A 9,602-nucleotide genomic window follows, 5' to 3' on the forward strand; every position below is an offset into this window, starting at 1 on the left:
GAGACATGGAAAACAGGTAGAGATGGATAGAGAGGGGCAGACAGAGAGAAAGGAAGGAAGGCAGCTTAGAAGTAGGGACACACATGGAGAAACAAAGATAAAATCAGTCAGGGATAGGGGAAAATGGGAGGGGGAGGAAAAAAAAGACATAGGCAATATAGATTCCTGGACTGTGTCTGGAAAAGGCCCATGAGGCCATTTAAATCATCTCTTAACAGGTAAGGAAACTGAGGTCCAAAGATCACATAGACAGGGAGACTGATAAGATTTGAACCTGGATCCTCTTCCTATTTCCACTGCCCCACACTGCCTCCCATTTAGAAATTTTAGATTAGGGTTTAGGTTTATATGCGGATTAGATTCTGACACTTATTCTCTGATTTTGAGAAAATCTGAGCCTCTATTTCTGCTTTCTAGAGCTACATAGATTCAATTAAATCCCTTTTTCAGATTTTACGTAAGTGAAGAAAATCTATCATATGTTCAACTAAGTCTTTTCTTATAGGATGGATGCCCCAAGTTGGCTCATTCATCAATAACATGTGGATAATGGTACATTTACTAAAGTGCTATTATTGATACACACACACCCCCAGTTGTGAAGAACAAATGAGATAATGTATAGAAAGTCATAGAGATATACCAGTTTAACACATTGTGTCTCTGCCTCTCTGGGAATTAGAGCTTCCCAGGTCCCACCTCCCCCCACCCAGATCAAGTTGATTTCAAGGTATGTGTGTTTGTGGACCATTCTGTGTGGGGATTTCCTCCACTGACCACTATCCACCTTCTCTCCTGGACCCGTCTACCGGTCCTCCCACCATCCTTTTAGCCGGAGCCTTCAGGGAATGGGCACTAGAACTTGGGGAGATGGAGTATCGCTCCCCTGTACTTGACCTGGCTCTGCTCACCAGCCTGGAGCAGGAGACAGCTTGACCCCAGGCCCAAGCGCGCAAGAAGAAAGTGAGAATCCAAGAGTCTCCAGGGTCGTGCTGCTCCGCATCCATCACTCCTTCAACTCCCGTTGAAAGGTTCCTTTGACTCAAATGGGTTTCAGATGAATTGCCCGTGACTCCTCCCCCACCCACCCAGCTTTCCCCCACCCCAGCGGGTACTCCTCTTAAAATAGCGCAGAGCAATGCTTCCAGGGCGGCTCTCCCACCCTCCACAAATCCCCCTGAAATCAAATCCCCATCCTGTCCTAGCAGAGTGGCACCGTGCCCCCCTTCCTTCCCTCGCCCCGGCCTGGGCTCAGCCCTTAGCTCCTCCCCTGGGCCCAGGCCCCAGCTCCCTGAGGAACTCAAAAACTCACCCGCTCTGCCCTTCACCATGACCCAACATAAATCCCCAGTTAAGGAGACAGCCACTGGAGGCTAGAACCAGAGACCGTGCTAACTGGCATGCTTTTTGAAAAGGGAGAAGTCAGGGGAGGAGGAAGAAGAGGGAAAGGAGTGAAGAGGAGGAAGGTGGAGTAAGGGTGATTTCCTAACAATCCCCCACACTGGCTGGATCAGGAAAAAAACTCATTCAGACCCTCACCCACTTTCTCACCCAAACCTACACGGAGGCAACAGCTTCCAGAATCTAACCCGCATTCTTCCAGCCCCGGAAACTTAACAAAACGGGGAAGAGGCGGAGGAAGAAGCCCAGCGGCTTTCTTCAAAATGCCCTCCTTCCCAATGTTCCTCCTCACAACAAGCCGAGCCCCCCATCTCTCCAGGGTGGGGTGGGAGGGGTGAGAACGAAGAGCGCATTAACGGTTTCTTTTAGGAGGAGTCTTCTTCCATTCCCCTCTAATGTTCGGAGAATGACTGGTAATGGATTTTTGGACAGGCTCAACGCCTTTCCGTTTGCAGGAATCCAAATAAGATTATCACATTAAAATTTAAAAATGTTTCCCAAAAAGATAGAGAAGCAGCTGATATCCTTGATCCCTACCCCTTCTCACCATGACATCCCCTCCAGATTTCTTGGATCAGGACCAGCTGACCGGCACCCCCAGCCCCCACCTCCTCAGGCCCAGCTGCTCTTTGGAGAATGCTGAGACACAGCATTCTGTAACTGGAGGGATGGATGGAACATTGTTCACCCATGGACAGCAAATGAATAAGGACTAGAATTAAGCAGGAGGAGAAGAGGCTGGATTGCCCTTAGGGAACCGTCCCGTTCTTTTAATGATCCCCTCCTATCACCTTCACCACCACACCAAACTCCTTCCACAAACAAAACGTATCTTTTGATGTCATGATGGAACTCTAGGCTCTGAAGAACTGAAAAGCGAGTGTCCCACAGTGGACCATGGAGGTTCCTGGGGTGGGTATCAGCAGGTTGCTAAGAAATAACAGAATAAGGCACTTGGAAGAAGAATCAGAGTAAAGGATGTCCTCAGAAAATAAACAAATGAACAAAAAAAAGAGGGTTGTTCTGGGAGTAAGGAGGAGAGGTATGATCTGCCCCAAATCAGGATAAAATGAGGAAAGCCCTCAGCACATGGGTTGGACCCCCTGTGTTGAACTTATGGGAGGAAATGGTCAAGAGTTACATGGAGTGGGTAGATGTGGGTGGGCTGCAATCTGCATGGAGAGAAGAAACATTCACCAAGGAAATCATAGATTTTTTAAAAAATACTTGCATATCTGGGTACAATGATCTCCTTTCTGGTTGTTAGGCAGCACCATGGAGAGAGGGCCAGAGCCAGAGTACAGGAGACCTGATTTTGAATCCTGCCTCTAGAATTTAAATAACTGTGTGATCCTGGACAAGTCACTGAACCGGTCTGCTTCAGATTCTTTATCTGTAAAATGGGGATAACAACAGCACCCACAGCCCGGAATTCTTGTAAAGGACAAATGAGATGATCCAGGTAGAGCGCTTTGCAAACCTTAAAGTGCTATATAAAAGCCAGCTGTTATTCTTAATATTGACAACGAGGTGGTGCAGTAGTTTGAGCACTGGGTCTGGAGTGAGAAAGACCTGAGTTCAATTCCAGCTTCGAATACTTACTAGCTGTGTGACCCTGGACAAATCACTTCACCAAATGAACTGAAGAAGGAAATGGCAAATTACTCCAGTGTCTTTGCCCAAATGTGGTTATGATAAATGAGACTCAATTAAAAATGACTCAACAATATTATTATTATCTTTGTGTTTTATTCTCCTCCTAGTTTTTAAGTTTAAGTTCCAAATAGACCAGAATCATCCTGTTAACCCTTTGTGTCCTTCCTTTCTCCACCTCAAAAACCGTCCATCTTAGCACAGTTTTTTAATAAATGTATGTCGAATGAATGATAAAGGAAAAGGAGAGAAGAAGAAAGGGGGAGCAGGGGGCCATCTTCTTATCACGGACACCAATGGGCTGGCATTGGGGGATCTGTCAAAGTTTCAGGTATAGGAGGTAACCACCTGAAAGATCTTTCCAACGGATGCAGGACAGAGTAGCTGTAGGGTCCAGCATAGCACCACGAGTGCTCCATCAAGGACCCTAGGGCTAGGGATGAGGAGCAAGGGCAGATGGGGATCCCCCACCAGGAGGAAGCCCTTTTCCTGAGGACTTGCTAGCATCGAGAAAATACAGGCTGCCTCCCATCAAAGTCCCACTGTCCAGCAGGATGGCATTCACCTTGTATGTATGAGAACTACTGGAAACTATCATCCCCGGGGATGGTCCAGATGACCTTGGGGAAGGGGAGAAGGGGCTGGGGAGGGAGGAGACACAGTAGAGAGATTCTATAGAAAGTACAACTCACCTCTCCAGGGAGAAGGGCCTAGAAGGCCACAGAAGGGATAGCAGTCAGCTTTCAGGGAGGGACTCCCCACACTGCCCCAGGGAATGGGAGGAATCAGGGATTCCAGCTCCCTCTCTATCCCTCTTCTCCAACTTAAAGAACCACATTCAGGAGGAGATGGGAGAGGCCCTGACTCCCAGCCAGAATCAACTCAGAAAATTAAGCTCTTAAAGTCACACTGACCCACCTCATAGTAGCTCTTATTTCCTGGCGTTTTTATTTTTTCCTAATCAAGGTGAGTTGCCAGAGGTCACATAGAAAATATTCAAGTCCAAGTCCTCTGACTACAGACCCAGGGACTTCCCTACACTGTATCAAAGGCAGGAAGGATGGAGGAAGAGGAGACATGAGAATAGGTGATTGCTATTTAGAAACTGAACTGTTGTTCATTTCAGTCATGTTCAGCTCTTCAGGACCCAATTTGGGTTTTTTTGGGCAAAGATACTGGATCCTTCTCTACTCATTTTACAAATGGGGAAACTGAGGCAAACAGGATTGAGTGCCTTGCCAAGTGACACAGTAGTACAGCATTTCTTTCTCCAGCTTATTTTTACAGATGAAGAAACTGAGGCAATAGGAGTAAGTATCTCTCTTAGTGTCACACTGTAAGGTGTCTGAGGCCAGAGTTAAACTCGGGGGAAAATAAATCTTCCCGATTCCAGGTGCTGAGCTTATCCCTGCACTCCTGGAAAGTGAATTAAGTGAAATCTAAGGTCCCTTTCAGCTGTGATATTTGTTGTATTGAATTTAAAATATCAGAAAAAGACTAAGCAGGGTACATATGAGTCTATAAGCCTGAGTTCAAACTCTGCCCCAAGTTCTCACTCTGTGATTGAAACATGAAAGTTATACCTGAATCCTGGCTGTGTGACCCTGGGCAAGTCACTTTACCTGAGCAAAAAAAAAAAAAAAAAAGAAAGAAAGTTATACCCACAGCCTTTATCTCCCGGGGCTGTTAGGAGGACTGAATACAATTTAAAGGCCAGCAGTTATTGTTGTGATTCCCCCAGTGGGGGGGGGGTGTCTGCTGAACTCCTCCTCCCTCTCCTTCTTACCTTCTCCCCCCAGGCCCAGAGCCCGCTGACCACCTCCAGCACTGGCCTTTCCAATGGAAAGAGGCAGTTCAATGGAGCAGTTGTTGGGGTTATAAAAGGTCATCTTTCCAGAGTTTCTGGACATGTGTCCTAGGGTTCCAGGAGCTGAGGCAGGATGGGGGCAGGGCAACAACTGGTCCTGGGAGAACGCCCTTCTCTGAGCCTCCGGAGGCAGACCAGCCAGAGGTCACGGCCCTTACCGGACAGCTCCCTCCCCGACCTGGGCAGCAGGGGCCGGGGCTCCGTCCCGGCCCTGGGCCCCCGTCTCGGCCCTGGGCCCCCGTCTCCGCCATCGGCTCCCTGCATGACCCTGGACGGAGAGTTACTTTCTTGGCTCCGGTTTATGCATCTTTATGATGAGGGGTTAAACATGAGGATCCCTTACAGACGTTGCTCGCCTTCGTTCAGTGTCTGGGAGCGGCTCCTGGTGCTGGGGAGTCTTCTCTGGCTTCACACATGCTCAGATTTATTCTCTTTATAGCTCTTTTGTCTCTGCATGTCTTTATATACGTTATACATGTGGGAGGGGCAGCGGGGTGGCCTGTGAATTGAGCACCAGCACCGGAGTGGGGAGGACCTGAATTCAAATCCAGCCTCAGCTGTGGGACCCTGGTGTTTACCTCAGTTTCCTCATCTGTAAAATAAGCTGAAGAAGGACACGGCAAGTCACTCTGGTATCTTTGCCAAGAAAACCCCAAACAGGCTACGAAGAGCTGGACACACTGAACCGCCTGGACAATAACAGTGAAGGCCGGAGGAAGGCGGGAGGAGAGTACAGGGAGCGTTTTTCTAAGAGCTTTCTAGAAAGCATTTTCTCGGTGTGTTTTCATCCTATTTCTTCCTGTGCCTCATGCATCCCCGATGTTTGTACTGATCCTTTCCAGGCAACTAAGTGTGTCAGTGAATGGCACACCAAACCTGGAGCCAAGAAGGTCTGAGTTCAAATTCAGCCTGAGACACTCACCAGCTGTGCGACTCCAAGCCAGTCACTTAACCTGTCGGCCTCAGTTTCCTCATCTGTAAAATGAGACTAATAATGGCTCCTGCTACAGGACCCTGGGCAAGTCACTTAACCTGCCCACCTCGGGTTCCTCGTCCATAAAACAGGGGTAATAAATAACAGTATTTACCTCCTTGGTTTGCTGTGGGGAAATGAGCTAATATTTGTGCAGCCCTTTGAAAGGCACTAAAAATTACGGATTATTGCATGATGATAATGATGCCGTTCCTTCAGCCCCTGTCCCTCTTCGCCCTCAGTGTTTCTTCCCTCCAGGGTGCTTCAACCGCCCCTCTCTTGCAGGGCTCCCCTCCCAAGGCAACCACGCTGGGCAGGCTATCGAGCGAAGTGTGTGGAGTCCAAGATCTGGACAGAGGCCCCTTTGTCCCCCCGGGTCACACCCTCTGCATTTAAGCAGGTCTACGATGCCCCTGACAAATGCTCTGTGTCTCCATCCCGACTGTTCTGGAGCCAGGTCTCGGCAGCCACACAGCCCTCGCTTCTCCCTACATCACGGGGGCTCCGAGAGCAGGGCCAAGGATTCATTGCAGCTGCTTCCTTCTCCAGGTTTGGGGAGGGGTCCTGGCCCTGGAGATGGGGAGGGGATGGCTGTTTATTTTCTCTCCTGTACCTGAATCCAAAGAAAAATGCTCACATTTTCTCTCCTCCCATACACTTCCAAAAACACCCCACCCATCCATAGAATAAGTAGGCAGTTCATGTCTCTTCAAGGGTAGGCAAGGGGAGCCAGCTATTTTTCAAGCCTGGCAAAGTTAACGTAGCCCGGGAGGAGCCGAGGAGGGGTGAAAGTTTGGGGGAGAGAGTGAAACGGGGGGACTCAGAGAAGGGAGAGGGGCGGGAGGTGGGGAACATGGGAGGGAGGCATACAGGGAGGGACATGGAGGAGAAGGAGAGAGTCAGGGAGGAGGGCTAAGGAGAGAGAGGGGGGCTGTGGGGAAACAACTTCACTTTGGGGATGGCTAAGGGAGAGGCTGGAAGGGCTTGCGGGGGGTAGGAAGAGAAGAGAGGGCCATCCCCCTCCCAGCTTCTGCAGGTACAAGATTCAGCGAAAGTCCGGCTCAAAAAGAGGAGACAAAGTTTGTAGGATTGCATTTAGACCATTGCCTGAATTCCTTGAGTCAAGGCACATCTGCCTGGAGCAAGGTCATCCCCCAGTGGCCGAGCTCTCCCCTCGGACTGTAGCAGGATTCTATTTAGGGATGCTTCTCCCCTCTCCCCCTCCCCCCCACCCTTTATCCTGTAGACCCTAAATAGCCCATCCCAGGGCTCCAGACTCGCCTGGCTTCCTTTCCTAATTAGCATTCAAATGATTAAAAAAAAAAAAATCCATCCCCCTGCAGCTCCCCAACCTAAGAAGCTGCTAAATAGAACAGCTGAGCTCAGAACCAGGCCAGCAGAGCCCATTCCCTCCTGCAGTCAGACTCAGAGCCCTGGTGAGGGGCCTTTGATACTGGGAGAGACAAGGGGTCAGGAGGGAGGATGGATCTGATCCATGGCCCCGGAGGGCTGTGTACCATAAAGGTTATAACTTCACTCAGGGACTCTTGGGGGACACATACTTAACGGTCCCCCGGGAGCCCTCCATCAGCACCCCTCTGAAGCCGACATTGGACCCCGGCCGGACAGCTCCTACTGCCTCCAGGTTTCTCTCCCAACTCTTCCTCTCCCCCTTCAAAGCTCTGATCCCTTCCCTCCTGCTCCCCTTGGGCCACGGCCCAAGGTCATCTGTTGACCACTGATTCTCCCCAGACTAGCCAAAGACTGACCAAGGGATTCCCCAGCCGACATCACTGCCAATCCATGGGGGGTCAAAGACTAGGGAGGGGGGTGATGGGATCTTCAGGGCTAAGGGCAGGGGGATGGGAGAGCAGGGGATCTAAAAAATGAGGGCAATGGAGCTGGAAAGGAGCTGGGGGTGGGGGACTCTGGGGCCCGCCTCCAGGCCGGGAACTAAAATGGGAGAGCTGTGTGTGAAGTGGGCCACCCCACCCAAGAAAACTTTGGCAGAATAAACAAACAGCCAACACAGAAGCTCCTGTTTGAGAAGGCGGTGAGACAGGCCAGCAGAGGTAGGGGAGGCCTGAGAGAGGGCAGGGAGGCTGCTCAAACAGGCCCCAGGACCCTGGGCAGAGGACGGAAATGTTTGGAGCAGGGTGGAGCGGTGGTTTGGGAGGGGGGAGCCAGAGGGTGAGTTTTTGCTGCTTCTAGGAAAAAGAACAGCCTTAATTCAGAATCATACTGGTCGGCAGCTCTCAGAGGGGCTCGTGTCAAGCCCCTGGCTCCCTCCGGTTTGGCCGGACCCCAAGGGTCCTCCGCCTCAGTCCCCCACCCCCGGGTGGGACCTGACAAAGCTACCCCCCTCTCTCTCCCTCACCCTTCCTTCCCTGCCTGCCCCAATCTCAGCTCCACTCCAATATTTTTCTTTAATTTTTTTTTCTTATTAATTTCTTTTTATTCTGAACTTAAACAAGCACCCAATTAAATGATCATTTCCATATGTAATGTAGGAAAGGAGAGGATCATACACAAAACTGTGTCATCCCAAACTTATCCTGAGATCTAATGCTCATCCATCAGCAAGTCGGGATCCATTCGCAGATAACGAAGCCCGGGGGTTCAGAGGTGAGGCGGGGGGACAACCGAGCCCTCGTTCCAAATCCCCAGTACAAGAGAATTCAGGGAAAGGTGAAAATCACCGATTCTGTCAAGAATTCGGTAAGCCCTCGCTTCTTCCTAAGTTATCATTTGGGGAAAAGGAACAGAAGTGGAGGGCACTTCACACCGTCTCCCTGGATAAGGTCTGGAACCCAGCTGAGATAAATGTTCTTCCAAGAGACCAAACGAGACAATATCTATGGTAAAAAACACATTTAGAACAGGGCCCGGAATACTGGTGTGCTTATTCCCTGCCCTTCCCAGGACTCCCAAAGATAGAGATGATGTGCGCCGCAGGGGAGGCGCCTCCCGCAAGCTCTGGTCAAATGTCAGCCTGAGATTCAGTGAACAAATCCGGGGAGCTAAGTGACTCGCCCAAGACCACGCTGGCTAGTTAGAAAAAATCAGCGTTCGAGCCCGGCTTTCCCAGCTCTGCACCACCATTCTCTCCACAACATCTCCCTGCTTTTGGGTAGAGAGAAATAGCCAGGGATGAACATGGAGACAGACATGCAGAGAGAGAAGTGGGGAGGCTTCTGCCACAAGCAGAGTGAGGGGCAGAGGGGGGCGGGGGGCAGAGGGGAAACTGGGCCCTACAGCAGTTACAGGGCAACCCGGGGGGGGGGCGGGGGAGCCCCCCCATCCCCCAGAGCTCCGTCTCTTGTCATGTCTGAGTAGGCCAGTCCGAGCTCTGGGCCAGGCTTGGAGCCGCCGGGTCATCCACAGGGAAGAAAGCCAAAGAGCAGAGAATGGGGCTTGGGGGGGTGAGGCTTCTCGGGGGTCGGAGTGTGAGGGGGGGATTGGGGAGGCGGGAAACTGTAATCTGTGGGGTGTCCTGAGCCAGGAGCGGAGTGCAGGGGGAGAGTGTGGTTGTGAGTCTGCGTGCAAACATGAGAGAGAAAGAGACCGAGGGGTTGTGTGTGTGTGTGTGTGTGAAATACCTGTAGAAAGGAGAGGGAAGGAGTGAGAGAGAGACAGACACAGACAGACAGACAGGAGATACACAGAGACAGACAGAGATGGACACACACAGAGAGAAAGGGGAGAGAA

Source organism: Sminthopsis crassicaudata, chromosome 4 (genome assembly GCF_048593235.1).
Source record: "Sminthopsis crassicaudata isolate SCR6 chromosome 4, ASM4859323v1, whole genome shotgun sequence".
In the NCBI taxonomy this organism is placed as follows: Eukaryota; Metazoa; Chordata; class Mammalia; order Dasyuromorphia; family Dasyuridae; genus Sminthopsis; species Sminthopsis crassicaudata.